This window comes from Triturus cristatus, chromosome 6, assembly GCF_964204655.1.
Source record: "Triturus cristatus chromosome 6, aTriCri1.1, whole genome shotgun sequence".
In the NCBI taxonomy this organism is placed as follows: domain Eukaryota; kingdom Metazoa; phylum Chordata; class Amphibia; order Caudata; family Salamandridae; genus Triturus; species Triturus cristatus.
In genome coordinates, this window is record NC_140589.1 from 1467902174 (window position 1) to 1467918954 (window position 16781).

The 16781-nt window shown below is 42.0% G+C and overlaps 1 protein-coding gene across 5 annotated transcripts in view; it reads left to right on the forward strand.

Annotated features, from left to right (window-relative positions):
• Positions 1 to 16781, forward strand: part of WDPCP (WD repeat containing planar cell polarity effector) — a 2309940-nt gene that overhangs the window by 82412 nt on the left and 2210747 nt on the right. For 3 of the 5 annotated variants that reach the window (XM_085612555.1, XM_085612557.1, XM_085612556.1), the window contains exon 2: positions 7169 to 7239. The exons of the other annotated variants lie outside the window; for them this stretch is intronic. The gene's annotated coding sequence lies outside the window, so the exon portion shown is untranslated. The remainder of the gene's footprint in view (positions 1 to 7168; positions 7240 to 16781) is intronic. 5 annotated transcript variants of the gene reach the window in all.

Here is a 16781-nt window from a genome sequence, read left to right on the forward strand (position 1 = left end):
TGGCTTGCCTTTGGCGCGCCTTCGGCATGCCGGCGATGCAGTCGCGCCAGCGTGCGTTTGATACTGTTTGATATAAAGCTCACATTGTGTGTGGCTGTTTAGGTGAATTACAAAGCTCAACTGTCACCCACCCCGACACGTGATCAGAGACAGGCAGCAGGCACTAAATGGCTAAAGTAAGAATATGCCAACTTTCTAAAAGTTGCAAAAATATTGGGGTTTGCCCTTATGATCCCATCAGAATCTGGGCTCATGGCACAGAAAAGTGGCATTTTTGGAATGGTGATTTGAAATCCGACTAAACCATGAATTAGGATTTTAAATTAGGATTCATGAGACACCAGACAAGGGGGTCTTATCTCTTCACAATTGGACATTACTCTTATAAAATGTGATAAGGTAATCCCAATCTTATCCTATGGAGGTGTGGGCCTTGAAGTAGTGAAAAAAAACTGGGAGTTTTTCACTACACATGTAAAACGTAACAGTACATGTCCTTTTTTTAAAAAAAATACATTGCACCCTGACCTCTAGGTTGTCCATGGCCTACCTTAGGGGTGACTTCTATGTATAAAAAGGGAAGGTTTGGGCCTGACAAAAGTTTTTTTTTTTTTACCTTGTCGATATGGCAGGGTAAACTGCACACACAGGCTCTACAGTAGCCGGCCTGAGACATGGTTAAATGGCTAATTAAGTGGGTGGCACAATCAGTGCTGAAGGCCCACTAGTAGCGTTTAATTTACAGGCCCTGGGTAAAAGGGATACCACTTTACTAGGGAGTTATAAGTAAATTAATTGTGCCAATTTAAGATGAACCAATGTTACCATGTTTAGAGGAGAGAGTGTATGCCCTTTTGCACTGGTTAGCAACGATAAAGTGCTCAGAGTCCTAAATCCATCAAAAATGAGGATAGAAAAGTGGAGGAGGCAGTTAGAAAGCTTGGAGAGAAGACCACCCCAAGCTATCGGGTCTAACATTTATTGTGATCCTTTACCACCTGGATCTCTGCAACACCCATAAACAAGCTTCACCAGCCCATCTTGTTCAAAACCAGAGAAAGTTCAGAAACATGCAGCCCATCGGGCTCTGAGGACCCTTGACTGGACGTCTGTGAAAGAGGGAGCGACCATCAAAGCGCTCTGCCTAATTCATAAGGAAATCTATGTTGATTGCCAAACTACCTCCACAAATGTTCATCTCCTCCCTCCCTCCTTCCCTTCCTTTCAAGAGTTTCATGTCTCTTGACTACTCACATGACAAAATATAAGAGGTTTGGCGGTTAAACCCTCTATTTTAGGACACCTTTCTGTAGAATTTCCAACCAATCCAGCTGAAACTTGTGGATAAATTGTCTGTTTTAGAAAAAACTTAAACTCCTCTATTCTCCAGGGCATTTGAATAACTCATATTTCACCACTAAATTCCTACTCAACTGGTCCTTGAAATTCTGGTTTGTCAGGTGCCTAAGGCAGGAATGCTTGTTTCACACTTGACTTGTTCTTTGAGGCTTATTCTTTTTTTGGGACATATTCGATGGTGTCATTGACACGCCCTACCTTACCTGGTGGACTGCATGGTTTCCCTCACCAGGCTTGATGGGCACTATTCTGCTACCTGTTACTCTTTCTATCAGCTGACACCCCAAAGTGCTCTGAGGCCATTGGATGGTGGTTACTAATGTTTAACAAAACCATAAATAATAATAAATACTTGCCGTCCAATTTGCCTTTGCAAGAATACAATTTTTCAGGTTAATTTACTGTTCCTTTTTGGGGGAAAGAGAAAAAAAGAAATCCATCTGGTGTTGGCTTTTTTACCGTTAATGCTAGCCAGTATTTCAGAGTATCACAGTTTTACCCCAATTTGCTTGTTACAGAAAACAGACATCAGGGCAAAATATTATTTTTTTAAATTTCTATTGAAGACTGTCAAAATATTACTTCAAAGAGAATCTTTAACTCCTCCCAGTCCCTCTCCTACTTTTCCCCAGGCTGAGGAAAATGGCATATAAAATACTCTACGCTTAAATGAATACTTCTAAAATGGTTTTATGTATCCATATATCATTTCTTTCATGGCTAGTCGAAATGTAGCAGGGCAAAACTAAAATGAATAATGATTTCAGAGGGCACTAGCCATTGGCTGCAGGACTACTGGATTTTAGCAGCATTTGCTCTGTGTCCGTGTGGTGCCGTCATTCTCTCCTACTCTCTTTTTTTATCTCGCTCTCTTCCTGTAACTCTCAGGTCTGCCTTCTCTACTTCTCCTCATTTTTTCCCTTTTTCATTCTTCTTATATTTTTCTCTTTCTCTGACACAAACTCTCTCAATGTTGCTGGCTATCATTTTCCGTTCTCATTGTTTATCTCTGTATTTCCTTTTCTCTCTCCATATAGGTAACATTGTCACATATTACAGCTGAGGTAACATCTTCACCCCGAGACGTGGCACAAAACCACATCTATTTTCAACTCGAGTGGTTGTATACTAACCACCCATGGTTTCACAACTTAAGTCCCCTAATAGAGGGTCTTTATAGTAAACTTAAAAAAATTGTATAAATCAAATTAAGAATTTGCCCTCTTTCTTCCCTTCAGAACATTATTGAATATATAATACTGGTTAAGAAGCCTTCGAAATGCCATTAAGAAGTTGACAAAACTGGTTTCTTATAAAGCATGCACATCGATTATAGAGAAATTTACTGAAAATGTAAAATGTTATGAGGTACATTAAAAGAATTAAAACTATCAATTGTTAAAATTTACAAAAAGACTGAGACAAAATAAAGCTTTGTTTTTTGTAAAGACAAACAGTGTGAGGACTGTCTTGCTTTCGCCCCTCAGGTAATACAGAATCTTCCACACAGTAGCTCAAACTCACAGGGCAAAGCAGGAGACATAACACAGCACCTTTAGAAAAGGGTTTTATTTTACAAAATGCAAGGACTCTCTCTTCTAGAATAAGGCTTGGGGTTTTATTTTACACAATGCTCTGTAACAGAAAGCCTTTCCCAGATGCCAAATGCACAACATTAAAATACACAAAGAGATATATATATATATATATATATATGTTTATATGCAAGCAATAATAACACACTTGGTAAATGCAGCAGTTAAATGCATGAATAATACCATGAATAAGCAAGCAGCAAATAATATGAAACAACACTCAAGAAAATATAATATGCTGGACGTCCTGCAAGAAATCAGAAAGATATATATACATCAAATGATTACTTTGGATGTGCACCTCTACTCACTTACACATCACAAAGAAAGTACCTCAAATGGTTAGAGCCACTGGCCAAACATCACAATGGCAATAATCAAAGCTCAAGCACCTCAAATGACCACAGCCACTGGAACCACGCATCACAATGGCACTAGTCAAAACTCAATACTTCACCTGGTGCAAACACCGCATCTTAGCCCACTCTTGGCCGGGGAAATTAAACAGGCAGGGTTAAGAACCTCCGCAACCAGGGTCCCGCCGAAGTGGACACATCCGTCCCCGTTGGGATTCCAAATGCCCGGTTTCTAAGTCAACAACCTGCAGCTTTATAATCTCAAAACACACTAGAAGGTTCGAGAGAGACCTCCCCCCGCGCCAGAGGAATTTTACCAGAACTAGCCAGCTTCCAAGCGAGCATTCCAAGGGCAGGAAGGAGTTCCCACATTCCCTTCTCCAATCTCGCATTTTCCAGCCTTTATCTTGACGAAGCTCACAAAGCCTTCCGGGTACATTAAACAATCTCTCACAAAAACAATCCTTGAATGTGATTAACCCAAACTTGCAAGCGCTACTGTGCACACAGATAAAGCTCCAGCAAGGCAGAGCTAGAAAACAGGATGACATGAGGCCATGTCAAAGCCAATAGTAAGAACTTCATAATTCTACCAATGTACAACACAATGCACATTTGTGCACAACTGCTTATAGATTCACATACTTCATCTCTCAATGTATAACACTGAGCACGTTTGTGCATCACTGCACTTCGAGACCAAAAAGTACACTCCACACCTCTCTCTTCCACTCATGCTTTCAAATGCACATCCCACACGTTCTGTTCTTGGCAAGGCTGTTCTACTCCATGACAGCTCCCACTGAAAGACTGCAAGATTACAAGAAATAAACTTTTAAGAGAAGTAAGGCATGTGCAGGACATCGTACATTCTGGCTAGGATAAAATAACACACCTATGTTTCTATCCCTCCCCCCCCCCCCACCCCATCAGTATCTTTCCATCTTCCCTCACTTTCTCCCATAGGTCTGCCTCTCTCTGCTTGTCTCTCTACATCTTTATCTGTTCCTATCTGCCTCTCTGTCACACTTTTCCTCGATGCATTAATTCCCGTTACTTCCTCTGTGTTCCTTTCTCTTTCTTTCTTTCTTTGCATATTCCATCATATTACTTTTTTCACTTTCTGCTTGTTATTTTGTACACGGGCATGAAATATGAGCAGCAGTTCCATCTCCTATCATTTTCCTTTGTTCTTATCGTTCTCCTGCATTTCTTCAGCCTTATTTATTTCTAGGTCCTGTGTGAAGGAAATAAATATGTTATCCTAATAGACCAGGCCCCTGCAGTTTGTTCCTCCCTTGTATCACATTTGCACCTTCCTCCACAATGTATTCTGGGTGGAGGGCAAAACCTGTCCTTCCCAGCAGCTATCTGTGGAGGAATGCTCTACCCCAAACTGTTGGCAATGGGCTGCCTTCCTATTTTCAAGCAAAAGGATTATAATCTGGAACGTCACTCATCTCAGGGAAATGTACCCACCATCGCGAACTATCGTGGTCTCTGCTACAATAATTTCTGAAAATACAGCTAGGTGCTGCTGTTTCCTCAAAGCCAAAACTAAGCCTGAAGGCCGACTGAAGTCATGTTGTCCCACCTACTGTGTCTCCCGATTACGTAGAAGCCTCCAGACAGTTCATGGAGTCCAGAGAAGCAAAAACAAAGACCCTAGAAGTCCACTCTACCCCGCACCAGAGTAGGGCTGACCAAGAACAAATTTACATCATTTACACTCACTTACTCTTTCCTGGTACCCACCTGTCTCCACCCACAGTAGTACGAGCACAGGCCTTTCACCTACCTAAGTGGCCTGGGTGTGTAAAGAGGAATCCCAAAGATACACTTTGGCATCTCCTGAAACTTCGTTGCAGTGCAGAAATCCAGCATATGGGTAGCCGTGGTGCTGCCTGGATCTAGATGGTCAGAAAAGGGCCTATATGGTCTGAGTGAGTGTCCTTGTGGGCTCACACACTCATTAACCCCTGTGGGACAGACTGTGGTCTGCTCCCTTCAGTGTCTTAATCTGCCCCACTTGATTGTGGAGTGACACTTAGTCTCTTTTTAGGTCTCGCCTAGGCAGTGCGCATGCGTTGCATAGGAGGAGACCTCTTGGAATCGATTCGCTTTTTAGGGCAAAAACGTGCATGCATTGCTGTGCTTTCAATGGCAACACGTGCACGTTTGACGATTCCCTTGCGTGAGCGAGCTTTGGCGCCATCTGTCAACAATGATCGTGCTTTGCTGCTCGCTCCCGCAAGGGAAACGCCCTCCCCCCGCCTGCACTCGGCTGTCCATGCCTTTCCGCCCCCCTCCCCCGCCATTGCTAATGCTTGTTTGTCTCGCACCTACCAGAAAACAAACCTCAAAACAGGAATAGCCCTGCTGCCCTCGACACGGCCGCCTATTATTGCTTCTGTCGTAAACCAGCCACGTGTGAAATCAGACTGAGGTTAAATCAAAAGCATTTTGTGTCAAGGGAGCAGTTCTGGGACTTGTAGCCTGAGGGGTACAACGCACACGCGCCACAGCGTGGCGCGCACCAAGGTTTCTTTCGGTAGAGTAGAGGGTAACTCCAGGATTGATGCAGCCCCACGCGCCGAGGTTGGTTTCTCTACTAGGAAGGTCTGATGCTGGAAAAGGATAGGTGGCGGGCCACAAAAGTGAGTGCTGGTGCGCACCGTCTACTACCGTCTCAAATTAAGCATGGCGCGTGTCTTAGGAAAAACGGCCACAGTTGCTCAAGGTGTGAAGCAGTGGGTGGATATTTTGATATATGTTTGTCATGTTTATTATTAATACGAGGAAGCTTGATGGAGTGTGCAAATCTTTTACCACGTCTACGCATTGGGCAGAGAGAGGTGGTTGCCTCAATATTTGTTTTTTAATGGACTCGCACAACTCATTTTATAGCACAATTTAAAAAAAATTGCATTGAATTCGAGTATTTATATAGAATTTCCTACCCCATTGTGAGCACGTTATCAGACGGGTGGCACTGTGGGGAAGTGCGTGTTTGTCAATTTTCTATTTGTTATGATCCTATTTTGGAAATATTTTGATATTGGCATGAGTGACCTGATGTTTGATGGAAGAGGAGATGTGAGAGAAAGGAGCACAAAATGCATTTGTAATTTGGTGGTAGTTATAAATTACTCTGCAGGTCCCATGTATTGTTATGTGGTTTCTGTCATGCTTTCAGTTTGTCTAAGCAATTATCCGGAAGCTGGTAATGTTTGGTTTAGCATGCATGTTGTAGACTGATGCTAGCGTCCATCAGGTAGCTTACTGTTTGAAGCCTATTATGTTTCCACAATTGTTATTTTGTTAGTTGTTCCATATAACCTTTCAGTAGATTGACACGGTGGTGGTAAGTCAATTAGATAAAGGGTTAACACTTTGAGTGTGTGCTCCTTCTGTTGACTCAGTGTGAGCAGAACTAAGATTAAGTACGCAGTACTGAATGTGTTAACACTTAAACAACACCTGTATGTACAGGCAAGAACCTATCTTTAATAATTTCTTATAAGGTCCCAAAGGCGAGACCTATTGGCCATGCCAATGCTTGTTTCTAAGGGTCCTGTTCCTGGAGATCCACATACTTTCCAGAGCCCTTAACTCCTGACAGTAACCTCTTCAGTGTAGGCTGCACCTTTTATTCTCTGGCATTTTGCAACTGCAGACAGTATTTAGACAAGTTGCAGTGTTCTGGGGAGAGGATTCCAATCCTCTCTGTTTGTTCTGTGAACAGTGCAGCGTTTGTGGTCAGTTATTGATCTCAAACAGTATATGCTGTGTGTAAATTGGAAGGCCAGTGTATCCTTGTGTTATTTTTTAATTCAAACATTTTTTATTGTTTTGCAGTCAAGGCATAAGTTAAAAGAATACAGAATATGCAAGGTGCACAGATAAAAGAAAACACAGCGAAAAAATAAGTAAGTACATTTTGGGTCAGATGTGAAGATTGCCGTCCAAACAATGAACATAACCATTGCAGTTCTATGGGCAAAGTAGCCCAGCCATAGAGGCCTAATAAACTGGAGAGTAGGCATACATTCTTAGTTTAAGCGGGTAGAAACAGGCCTAATGCCATGTCCGCATTGTACTACGTTGAGACTATTGTACTTGCAAGCATGTTATCGAAGTAGTAATTGTAAAGTAGGTTCCAAATTATAAATCGTAAGGTAGTTGTAATTGTAAAGAAAAAAGGTTACGTGTGCAAGAGCGTGAAATAAAGAAATATGAGAGAGGGGTAGAGGGTGGGGGGAACCAGGAGACATCCCTTGTGTTGTTGTTAACACTGTGTGTGATACCGAAGGAGCAGGTCTACAAGGCACTGCATTGCTGTACGAGATGTTTTTTATTTATGGGGGGGGTCAACGTTCTGGAGGAAAAAGATCAAGCGAGGTCCAAAGGGGCCGACAATATCATATCATTGTGTTATTTTGTTGCTTTATTATTCGATTTGTCTGTTTTAATTTTTTTAGTACAGTTTTTTTCTTTACCTATATTAATGTATTTTGAGCTAGAATTAGTGTGGTTATTTGATGTAATATACCAGCTCTTGCTGGCTATTCTCATCTTTCTTGCATCTGTGATGATTTTGTTGTACTGTAAAAACGCAGCAGAGAGTCGGGGAGGCTTGGAGGTAGCAACATTGTGTTGAAGATGGAGTGTCCAGTGTTGTGGTTCGTAGGAAACACCTGATATCTCACTTTTGATATTGCCCCTGTTGTTCTAATGCTCGTGGAATAGCCTGTCACACTCGCTTTGTGTCTGCTTTTCCGTCTCTATTCTTCTGGTTGTCAGTCTTTCTCTTTTCTTCTCTGTGTCTCGCTGATTGTATGTTTCTCTCCTCTTCGGGCCTCTCTTGATGGCCTTCTTTTTGCTGTCTTTGTGCAGTAACTCCTTTCCTCTCCCCTCATTATGGAGGTGAACACAGTTGAAGCACTAAGACTGATGGGGAGTGTGTGTGTGTGTCTGTCTGTCTGTCTGTCTGTCTGTATCTCTCTCTGTCTGTCTCTATCTGTCTCTCTATCTCTCTCTCTATCTCTCTCTGTCTCTCTTTCTGTCTCTGTCTGTCTGTCTCTCTGTCTGTTTCTCTATCTGTCTCTCTCTCTCTTTCTGTCCCTCTGTCCCAGTGTGTGTTAACCTTGTCGGAACCAGACAAACACTATCTTTAGGAGGACTGGTCCCTTTAGTGTGTTAGGTACTTTTGAGCGAGTGTATCAAAAAACTAAAATCATTTATATTTGCCTCAGTCCGCTTTATAACCTACCCTCCTGTCAAAGGGCGCATGGAGTTAGAATAGTAAATACACACTTCAGTACGGTCAATGGCCGGTCCTCATAATAATAGTTACATTATGTTAAATGCATGAGAATTTTCACACTCGCAGTTGGATTTTCAGCACAAAACTGTACTAAAAATCAGCAAGCAATGGCCTGGGACATGGTGTACACAGCACTTGCTCAACGGCTGCATTGCCGTGCATTATGCAGAAGTGTTAATGGCACCGTGCAAGAGATGCACTGTGCCCTGAAACGTACCGGCACTGCATAGTTGCAAAAACAGGCGCTGAAAAAGTCGTGGGCAAGTATTGCATGGGTAGCATATACAGGAACAGCGCAAGGGCATAAATGCATAGTGTGCAATCAGCCGCACCTCAGACATATAGCTAACACTGTCACACAATACAGCTGAGATAAACTTTTCACCACTGAAACATGACACAAACCCACATCTATTTTCAAAACGAGTGGCTGTATCCTAACCACCCAGAGTTTCACAACTTGAGTCCCACAATCAGGGGGTCTTTATAGTAAACTTAAAAACAAATAACCTGATGTTTATGTACATATGTTATGAAATGTTTAAAATTAAGAATTGTCTTACTTTCTTCCCTTTAGAACATTATTGAATATATAACCCTAGTAAAGAAGCGTGGAAAACATGTCAATTGGCTGTACAAAGCCCTAGAAACTCATGCACTCGGGTCATTGCATAACTTGTGTGAAACATGGAAAGCCGAAATTAGCTGAGCACGCCACAATTAGTAGCAGGACACGCCATTGGAACACCTAAAAAAAAATTCCGGAGTGTTAAATGTACATTAATAAAAAAAATATGTTTTACTCTAAGCATATTTCACTCTAGCCAAGCTACGCAAAATCTTTCATTGGGCCAATAATGCTTGTTCGTGATGTGTGACTCCCCTCCGTAACGGTTTCTGGTTGTCAGTAATAGAAACCTTCACCAGATGCACAGGGTTGCCTGCCCCTAATGCATCGGTCCGCACTTCAAGCCTAATTAAAAGACTAAAATGCCATAAACCAGTGGCCTGGTTTCTAGGGTTGAGACTGTTCTCTTCCATGGGATCCTCATCAATAGTCAAAAGCATAGCTACCCTGTACGTAGTGAAATATATATAATTTCTGCAGCCTATAGATAGGGTAAAATATGGCCAGATTACGTTTACTTTTCTTTTTAAAGTTATTTAAACAATACATTTACCCCCTGCGTCTCCTCCCCAATCCCCCCTCTCCTCCCCCGGACCTTGTGCAATATAATCAGATTAAACGGAATTTGGCTGTAGAGGGAGTTCCAAAGATGTAAAAGTATGATCTAATTAATCAAGACGGTCTCCATCTAATAGAGTATCAGTGACTCCAGACTTGAATGGCAAGTTATTAACCTATTAATGTATATTTAAATAGGTTGGAGGGACACTTGGCAGGATTGCTTGGTGAGTGTTGATTTAGCAGAGGAAGTTTATTTAAATTAAAACAAATCAATGCTGAACAATTGTGCTAGTGCATTCAATGAGTGTTTTGCCTGTTAGGCAACCTGGATGTGATGTTTTAAGTGAGAAGAGAAACATCCTTTCTTTTACCGTCCAAAGTTTGTGGAATTGGCTGACAGTGAGGGTTGTTTGACACCTGAGGGGTTATTGTTTAGTGAGTATGTTTATTTAAAGTAATCTCAAAGTATGTGGGTTTATTTAGTCATGAAAGAGTTTATAGAGGTGCGGGGAAAACCAGAAGTCGATTCCTCTGCAATCGGCAGAGACTACTTGGGTGTTCTTTGCCCGAGAATGTAGACCCTTTATAGGTCTGGTGTTAGCCATGACCATTTCATTTTGCTAACATTATATGTATTAAATATTTATGGGAGCTTTCAGCCAGGCCTCTTCATCTATTATCTGTTGGGTTTATGCACATTTGTATTTCACCCATTACAGCAAGGGGCAGTGGGACATCTCCATTCATTTATTAGCTAAACTCACTGCCAGTGACTGCAATCTGTTCTTGCAAAAGGTGCACATCTTCACAACATGTTGTAAACTTTAGTTCCAAAGACTTCTGTCGCTATGTGTTTAAAAAAACAAAAAATAGAATTGGCTTCTAGCCTGTCTTTTCTCATCATATGCAGGGTTTGCATGCATGATTCATTATTTGTCATAATAAAATGGCCACCGATGTGTGTGAATGCATATTCCTGGACATCAATCTTTCTTGTTTTTTTACTTGAATGAAAACCATTCAAAGATGGATGCGCAGGAGTGTGGATAAAGGCAGCCATCTTTTAAAGGTTGGTTTTTGTAAAAAATGTATCACAAAACCCATTTTAAAACGGCTGCCCACGCACACGCTGCCATTTTTGTAATAGATTTTGTAATTTACTTTTACAAAAACCATTAAAAAAGAAAATGAGCATTGCCAAACCCAAAAGGTTGCCAGACATATTAGCTTGGTCAGTGCTTTTTTGACAGGCAGTGTATATGTCTTGCCAGCAATTTATGGGTTTCCCTTCAAAAGCAGAGAGCTTCCTTAACAAATGTGTTTGGGTAATGCTAAGCTAGAGCCAACACATGTATGTTCAGACCAATCATTTACATATCCTGTTAAAGCTGTGTGAAAGACTCTCCTATTTTAGGTCAAGCGCCAGCACGCATGTGCTCTCTGCAAGACCTGTTGTAGTCGGTAAATGACTTAGCTCCTGCCTGCTACTTACCATTGGTGCAGTACAGTGTTCCTCTTCTTTGCTGGCTCCTAACTGGTACACACAGCAATAGTCACTTCTGTTTTTGGCATAAGAGCACCGGCCAAGTACAGTGTCGTTATGCTTGCCGTGCTTTTCAGTTGTTTTAAGAGAACTGTTTTTTTGGGGGTTTTTATCGAAAATTTCTGCCCGTCGCTTTTCTGCCTGTTGCTGCTTCTTTTCATTGTTATTTTTTAGGAGTACTTTTCATTAGCGCTGGTCATGCCACGCTGCCGTATGCGTCTCCCACACTGCAATGCTACCCCCCGCCCCCCCCCCCCCTTGATTTTACAACGGCCACTTGCAGACACACTGTTCTTGTACACTGTCCTCTGGGCTTCCAAGAGTTAATTTTTTTGTGGCTCTAAAGGGTAATGTTTAGTGTTTTTTAAGGTGCAGTTAAAATAAATATTGTGCTGGAAGAGGATTTATACTTCGTTCTGGTTAACATTTTTCATGTGCTTCAAAAGACATTAATATGCTCCGATTGAAGCACGCACACAACAGTCCCCCCGGGGTACATTGAGGGGCGGGCTTCAATGCTTCAGTAGTCCCTTTGGGCCCACAGCAGGAATCCACTTCTATGCCTACAGTGAAAGTATGGCTGGAAGATAACTTCAAAAATGACCGGGGCAGCAGGGACGATGGAAAGAAAGTTCTTTTTATACCTTTAATATAGTTGTTTGTTTCATTTTAACCCAAATGCAGTGGAGTTCAGCTGGGTAGTTTCCACGTTTGATTCACTGTGCTATCATGCCCAAATGCAGTGGAGTTCAGCTGGGTAGTTTCCACGCTTGATTCACTGTGCTATCATGCCCAAATGCAGTGGAGTTCAGCTGGGTAGTTTCCACGCTTGATTCACTGTGCTATCATGCCCAAATGCAGTGGAGTTCAGCTGGGTAGTTCCCATGGTGCAGATTGGGGTGTACAAATTCTTCCTACTTCCACGGATAGAGTAATTTCACAGTTACACGCACATACACTCATCATACACTTGGGCCCATTTTACTAGCATACACTCGAATACTCTATCAGCACTAAACCTGTGGAAGAAAAAACTCCTAAACACCCTGCATCTACACTGGGGTCGATAAGACCAAATTGTTACTGTCCTGAGTCATGATCTAAACAATCTATACAATAATAATCAAAATAGAGTACTCAATAATTGACAAGAAATAACCACCAACACTGTATTTAAAATTATGGTACTTTATCTAAAATTAGTCAGAGAAATTCAATCAGAGTAAATCATTATTCTCATAATTACCTATTCTAGCTAAATGTCAGAATGGGTCAGGACAGGTCTCTCAGTAGAAGTCTCCCAAGTCGCCGTCCTTACAGCATCGATCCTCACCAACGCAAGTTCGGAAAGAAGTGGCCTCAAAATCCCGAATGCAACGACCACAGACCCTCTCTAGTCTAGTATATTTATAATGAAAATTACAAAATAATAGCAACATAAAATGTTCTTGTTTTCCGTTGAGCCGCTGAGCAGAGCGAGCAGGAAAGGATGTAGCATCGCTACATTTGGAAAATCTCCGCTCAGAAAAATCACAAAAATAAAAAGACGGAAGAAGGAAACTCTAGGTTTAAAAATGTTTCTTTTCCATTCACATTTCTTCGGAACCAGCGCTGCAATCACAAAGTTCATTGTGGCTCCCTTGTCCTCCAAGGACATTTGGACATTCGCCCAGAGCTGCTGTCCTCACGGAAATTTTTAAACCAGGCGAAGACTGTGGTCAGATGACTCTCGACCATGTTCAGCAAGGCCTTCTCATCAGAGTTCGACTACTCAAATGCAGGCTTTAAACTGTGGTAAATATTTCTCCTTTACCGGGACTGAATTTGATACAGGAACATAGTAAAATAGCTCAATAAAATGAGAGGCAGAATCCGTGGTATTAGAGGTTCGGAATGGGCTTTATTCCATTAATTCGATTATAATCGGTTGCTCCCAATGTTCCGTCACCACGAAGGTTCAGGAAGTGAAGCACCCACATTATTGACATGAAATGGCTTTTATAATACATACATTACAATGAAGCGAATATAGTAGGCGTAACAATTGATAAGGAAAATGACGAATTGTCTACGTAACCGAAAAATGGGTGTAATAAGGAGTAAAAAGGAACATAATTGGTTATGAGATCATATATAGGTGGATCTATAAGATAATATTTGGCATAGATGCGCGCGCAGCAGCATGACGTGTGATTGACGTGTAACTGGGGGGTGAAGGGGACTTGACATTTAGCTTTACATGTGGAGACGAAAAGTCTGGGGTTATGTCAACCTAATCCCAAATCATATCTAACATCCTATGTTTAAAGAACTATGTTATCCACAAAGGAAGGACTCTCGGAAGGAATCTATTCTATACTGACTGTGTGTGCGTGTACAAGCGTCTAAGTGTCTACACTAAACACGAGGGCAGGAATCTTCCATAGTAACAGGGCTATGAATTACTTGTATTAAGACAGAGAAACCGGGCTCTTTGCTGGGTAGCTGGAAGAATGTTTACTTAAACTACTAGGCAGGAATGCATCGGCTGAGGGGGAAGCAGATAATTCGAAGGTGAAATACAGTTCTTGGCAGAGAATAGGCTGATGTCAGGCTTCGTGAGCCGCGCAGAGAATGAGACAAAGTTCATGGTCACAGATGCAGGCTCAGACTGGAGCTTTCAGAGGCAGAAGGCAAGAGGAGTTTCGATGACAGAATCAGGGCCTACTTGCCTGGACTGTAGAATAGCATAAGTGAACCATATAAAGCCGGTGGCCTTTTGTACTTAAGAATGGAATATCCGGCCTATTCATGGCGGATCTGACAGAGGACATGTTGACTGTGGACGCACATGTATTTGCGTCTTCATAACTGGAACTGGAGGGAACATACATGTACTTGTGACATGCATATAGAACCGTTGGGGTCCAAGATAGGGGACATAACTGACCAGAAAAATCCATATTTCCACATTCCCTCCTTGTCCCCTACTTGCCCGTTAAGAGATATCAATCTTCATTAATCCATTGATTTGTTCATATAGCATCATTTGTTCTTCTTTCTTCTTCCGGAATCTTGAATGAAATCTTGATGGTGGAATACACGATGTGGCACACAGACCACAAATCGCTGGTCCACATTGTAGACATAGACAGCAACTGAATAGTATGAGAAGGCCAATACCTAGGAAGGATAGAACTCTCCATCCCCAGGCTGATATCACACTCCAAAACCAACTGGACCAAGTCCAGGTGCCTGGATTCTGGTGTATCTGGCTTACAATCTTGTGAAGGCGAGTTATAGCTTTATGTACAGATGGCGAATTTTCTGGTATGAATACGCAGCAGCTGGATCCGATGACCCTACAAGCTCCGCCTCTATCAGCCAGGATGACGTCAAGGACAAGACGATTTTGAAGCACAACAATCCGCATAGCAGACTGCTCTTCTGTTAAATTGCCTAAGGCGGAAATAGTTTCATTCACTACTGCTTCAAGGGTTCTAGTTAATCTACGTATCAGCTTACTATTGGTAACTGTACCTATATAGGGAAAGATGCCTTTATTGAAATCTACATACTTGTCCCATGCCGTCTCAGTATAATCGACAATTGGGAGATCTCTCCGCTCTTTATTGTGTACTAAATGAATATTTCTATAATAATCAGGAGGAGCTAGGAAAACAGGTGGCAAAAGGAATGCTATGTAGCAGGTACCATCCCAATCTAGAGGTAGACGCATATATGCAGTCTGACCACATATAAAGTAGGAGTGGCGATAAGCTCTGAATGAAGATTTGCCTTGATCACTGAATTCTACTGTAGTAGTACATCTACTATGGCCCATATGTATGGAACCAACCTTTCTTACACACAATTCACCTTTTGCTGGGAATACTGACATGGTGGGTAAGACTAGCTCAACTTCGGATACGACATTTAGAATCATGAGATTAGGTGTAAAATTACCTAATCCATACACTTCATTTTCTAGATCAGTTCCTGTTCTTTTGGGGCGACCCTCCTTGTCAGGGTAGCAGACTTTGAGTAAAACTAGGTTCAGGTTTCCCCATATCCAATGATCTTGGTAAACTGCTGTGTCTGAGTCTATGGAATTGATTAAACTGAACCATGCTCCACAGGAGCCATTGTGTGTAAATGGGTGTGGAAAAAATGGCAGGACTCCTTCATAATTCTGATAGGGAGGGAGTCGGCCATACACCCAACAATTAGTAGCATTACTAGTCTGATGGGAATGATGTAACATACTAATGAAAATGTTATTGCGCAGCGCAAGTCTATAGGACAATTCATGCGGGGGTAAGTCACTAAAAGAATGTTCTGCAATAACATTGTGAACATTTCTGGCAATAGGGTAATATATGTGCAACAACATACTGGTAATAATTATTAAAAGGCTTAAGGAAAACAAAATTAATAATGTCCCTATACAATGGCTACGCAGTGATTTACAATACGCCTGTCGTTTCATCATTTTTCGCGACTGTTCATGATTCAGGTCTAGAGGATACATGTCAGAGACAGATTCAACCGCTTCACCTAGGAGAGGACTTAAACAATCAAACCGTCTGACGTCCTAGGCCTTAACTTAACTTTGTAAAGTTCGCTTTCAGTTTTTTCCACCAAAGGAAGTTTTGAATCAGTCTGTGAGGGAGTGCAGGGCACAATGTCTATATCCGAGGATTGTCCATGAAATTTTTTGATATGGCTTGAATGAATCCAGCCCTTGCGGCCCTCGATCTTCACGGCTGTTCTTGTGGTCAGCAGAACCAACTTGGGTGTCTTCCACCTGGGCTCCAGCTGAGTCTTTCGGTCGAAATTCCTCACAAAGACGAGATCCCCCGGAACTACGTCATGGGGTTTCACCTCAGTGTTGTCAGGAAAGGCAGCAGCTACCTGTGAACGACAAGATTGTAGTGCAGACATCAAGGAAGCCAAGTAATCTGTCAGCATATTACAGTCAATATCAGTTATTTTGCGGGGTATAGGCGTCCCCCACATATTTGGTGGTCTACCGAAGATCACCTCATACGGGGATAGCCCTGTTCGTGAATGTGCTACCATTCTCATGTAAAAGAGTGCAACGGGTAACGCTACTACCCAGTCGATACCTTTTTCTCTGCATATTTTGGACATTCTGATTTTCAGTATCTGGTTATGTCTTTCTACGAGACCTGCTGCTTCGGGGTGTCGGACACAGTGGAATTTCCACTGATAACCTAACAGAAGTGAAACGTGTTTCATTAATTCGGATGAGAACGGCTGGCCGTTATCTGAGTAGACAACACGTGGTAAACCGTAGCGTGGGAAGAATTCTCGAACTAACTGTTTGGCAGTAGTCGGGGCAGTGTAATCTGAAACCGGGTACGCCTCTGTCCAACGGGACAGAGCGCAGACAACTACGAGAACATATTTG